The 4309-nt window shown below is 41.8% G+C and overlaps 1 pseudogene; it reads right to left on the bottom strand.

Moving 5' to 3' along the window:
* Positions 1 to 936: 936 nt before the first annotated feature.
* Positions 937 to 3940, bottom strand: LOC102846176 (annotated as a pseudogene).
* Positions 3941 to 4309: the final 369 nt, after the last annotated feature.

The following is a 4309-nucleotide window of genomic DNA, read 5'->3' as shown; positions in this document are numbered from 1 at the left end:
TTATACTGACTTGCTTACAAAGTTCATATACATTGTTTTTCACATCAGATCTTTCCTATTTTCTTTAACCACCTCTCCCTTCACCTATCAATTTGCGAGCATCTTCCTTAAGGATTTCAGGTCAGCGGTGACTATCACATCACATCACATCACATCACATCACATCACATCACATCACATCACATCACATGATATCACATCAGCTATCTCTGATTGTTACCAGCATCAACCCCCTTGACTGATCAGGAATGATCCCTAGCCAGATAGAAATCTAAGGTCTCCCTAGAGGCCATTGGAAACTGTCACAGGTTAAGTACTACCTGTGGTCTAGATAACATCTTGGGATCGTAGCCACCTCTCGATGAGCAGAAACTCTGACGTGACTTGGCACCCCAACTTCTACCTTCTGGTGGACTGGCAGACACGCTGTCCCAGCTCAGACATCTAGTCTCCACCTCACACAACAATGACAATGGCTCACTTTCCACTCAAGTGTCCCCTCTGTTTTTCCCCCAATATTTTATTCTCCATTTCTTCTTGGATTCTTATTTGCTTGTTGATTTTCTACTTTGGTCTTTATTTACTTTTAATCCTTTTCTTTTTCCTCTTCTTTTTGTTCCCCAATACTGTCTACTTCTTGTAGATTTTTTTTCTTTTTCCTTTTTGGTTTGCTCTCTCATTTTATTTTATTTCCGAAAGATTGTTTTATTTTAAAACACACAGGATTTGGGGAGTTGAATATAAATGATTGTTAACAGGGAGATGCACTGGTTACTTAAATGGATTCTCACTCTCTGTCTACTGAGCCCACTTTTCTCAAAGTCTAATGAACCAGGGACAGGTGGACAGTTTTCTTTGCTCTTCCCTGGTAGCTGTAAGAGAGTCCTTTGGTGATGTTAACCATAAAACCACATTTTTTAAATGGTTTGAGGAGTATTAAAATTTTGCAGTTATTGGTTTTCCTACTGGTATCTTACCACCAAGCATTTCTACCCATTTAGTTATAGTAGATCGATTCACATTAAATATATATTCATTATATATATATATTTTACCTTCTTTTTCTGTACCACATCTTGCCTTACAAGAGCTGCTAAGGCATTCTTCAGCACGTCAGAAGATAACACATCATAACACTGAGAGGCACCTTGGTTGAGAAGCTGATTTGCAAATTTTCTAACTCCAGCCACATAATGCTTATCAGAAAAGGATGCTGTTTCATCTAGCAAGAGGTATGTGCAAATTATAACATTCCACAAAAGGCCTGAAGAGTCCTTACAGAAATTCTACTACAACATTTCTTTTTATTATTACTTAAATAAAATTTTTATTTTATACTGACTTGCTTACAAAGTTCATATACATTGTTTTTCACATCAGATCTTTCCTATTTTCTTTAACCACCTCTCCCTTCACCTATCAATTTGTGTGACCCTGCTGCAACTACAATCCCAGAGGTGCACGGTTCGAATCCACCAGATGCTCTGCTGGGGAAGGAGGGGCAATCTCCTCCTGTACCAGTCAGATCTGATTTGACGGTACACGCACACACACACACACAAAAATAAATTAAAAAAATTTGTGTGACCCTATGCCTTAACACCCCCACCACCCTACCCATACTCACCCCTTTGCTCCCACCCTGCTCCTCCCCCCATGCTGAGATCTTAACAGCATTTCTGTTCTGTTTATTTGTTTTAAGGTCATCCCAATGAGGACACCTATTTTAGGGAAGTTCCTAATTTTCATCTTTTGGGAGTTTTTCTCTCGTAAATAGCTGTTGTTGTGTGCCATTTAGTACATTCTGATCACAGTGATCAGATAGAACAGAGTCAAACTGCCCTACAGCATGGCTGAAGTTATGATCTCTGTGGAAATGGATAGCCATGTGTTTCTTCCAGTGAGCAATTGGTGGGTTCAAACCATTAGCCTTTCAGTCAACAGCTCAGCGCTTGACCACTGTACCACCAGGACGTCCTGCCTCTTCTCTCTCAGGCCTGTGTTTTTATTTTTTTAAATTGATATTTTAACAAAAGTTTTACAGAAAACTTGGATTTCTGTTCGTTCATTGTTTCACATTTTCCTCCTTACCCTGCCCCTCAGTTTGGTTTTCTCTTCAAAAAGTTTCTTTCATTGTTACACAAGTTCCCCCCTTCCCCCACCCCAGTCCACTTTGCTATGCACCTCTTATTCTAGAATTGTCACACAAATAACACCTAATCATATCACCAGGATGTCATTGGCAGTCACCTGTATGGCCTCACACTTACAAAAGCAGATTAACAGCCTTCTTCAAAGTACTTTAGTGCATTTCCTGGGAAGAAAAAAACATCACGGAGGAATCAAAAGCGACTGTAGGCATCCTCTTTTTTGTACCCGCGTGCCGTCTGCAGGGCTCCAGCTACTAAGGATGGACGTAGAAAAGCGATGAACAGCTGATTCCTATAAGTCTAGCATCGGAGGAGCATGATGTGCTGGAGCATCAGGCCTTAGACTACCTCTCACTGTGTGGAGAGCGTCTTCAGAACCACCTCGTCCTCCATGATAGAGGTGATGCTGGCACGCAGAAGAATGCTGGACTGGACAATTTCGTCAGCAGGCTTGTTATCAGGCCAGGTGAGGAAACCTCCAAAGGTCTGTGCCAACCCCTTCAGCCTCAAAGTCTTGGTCTCCAGAGTGTCAAAGCTCATGGTCACCAGGATGTGCTGCAGAACAGTAACTATGAGGGTCTATGGGGCTCAGAATCATGTTTTCAATCTACAGAAGCTGTATTTTATAGGCAACTTCTGTGACAAAAGTATGCATGCCCTCTGATTATCTCTGAGGAATGTACCTTGGAACCCAATTATATGGGCTCCGGTCCATCTTCCCAGCTGCCAGAGATCTAAGTGAGATAGAGTCTCCAATGTACAGGTGGGTGTTTCCAAATTTTTCAAAGAATCTTCCTGGCTTTCAACAAACCAACTGTAGGCTTAGGGAGTTCAAGTAGCTCATCTGCATAAAGAGTTTCTTTCAATGTTGTTGTTATTGTTGTTACACGCCGTCGAGTCACCAGCAACTCATATCAACTCTATATGCAATAGATCTAAACCCTGTTCTAGCTTATGCCAACCTCACTGTCTCTGACATACCAACCCCTTACCTCAGTCATTGAATCAATTCACCTCATAGAGGGTCTTCTTTTCCTGAGCTGTCCCTCCACCCTCCCAAACATGACGTCCCTCTCCAAAGACTGAGCTCTCCTTGCAACATGCCCAAAGTATGTCAGACGAAGCTTCAGAATCCTTGCCTCCAAGGAGCAGCCTGGCTCCACCCTCTCTAATATCTTGTCAAAACTGACACTGATCAGAACAAGGTAAGTATCAACAACTTCTCTTTTGAAAAATGGATCCATTACAATACTCAGAAGACCAAACTTAGGAGTAGCGTCTTCGCAAAGCACCTTGTAGTCACTTGGAGGAAAAATTCAACAGGAGCATAGCCAGTCTGTAACAGGGTCTTCACATATTCTGAGAAGACAACCCAGTAGAGATTATTGCCACCAAAGGTATGCTGCATGAAGAAGGCTCAACAGCCATCTTCATTCCTATGGAGTCCATTCCTGCTGCTATGACTGGCACAGGCACATCGTAGCTGTATAAATTAAAGACAACAACAGAAAGTCAATGAACCTGGAGTGACTCGACAGCAGAACCACTGGGTGCTCCTGAATGGGATACTGGAGTTTCTGAATACCTTCTTCATTTACCTTCCGGAAAATTTGTTTGAATATTTTGCTCAGGGTGAAGGCAAAAAAACAGATAACTCCCAGGTGTAGTTTATGACTCATTTCATCTAAGATTCTATAAGCTTCTTCTTGGAGGACATCAATGGGCTGTTGAGATTCCTTGGAAAGCTCTCTGATGATGTAATGGATCTCTTTAGAATTGAGAGATGACATTGACTGAGGTCCTCGTCAGTGACCATAGAAGGTGCAGCTGCTCTAGGCACGGTTGGGCCGCCCTGCTTGGAAAATCTGTCCCCAGCCACCAGGCACTCCCAGATCCATCTCGGCCTGCAAACTTGATGTGGATTTCTCCAGTTCACCTAACTCTTTTTCTCTTTTGTTGTTCTCTTCATTCTTTCTCTTTTCTTTTATCTTTCACTCCTGAACCTCCTTCATCTAGACCCTACTCAGTTTTTGATTTTCTGTTTCTTTTAGTTACTAATCTTGTTTGTGTTTTAGAATATTTACTCTTAATTTAATTTGTAAATTTCCCTCCCCTATTGTTTTGTCTCATTTGACAACTGAAGGTAACAGTATCCAGCC

The sequence above is a fragment of the Elephantulus edwardii genome, unplaced genomic scaffold (assembly GCF_000299155.1).
Source record: "Elephantulus edwardii isolate Elephantulus edwardi_28Jun2011 unplaced genomic scaffold, EleEdw1.0 scaffold00012, whole genome shotgun sequence".
Lineage (NCBI taxonomy): Eukaryota > Metazoa > Chordata > Mammalia > Macroscelidea > Macroscelididae > Elephantulus > Elephantulus edwardii.
This window is presented reverse-complemented; position numbering and strand designations above follow the sequence as displayed.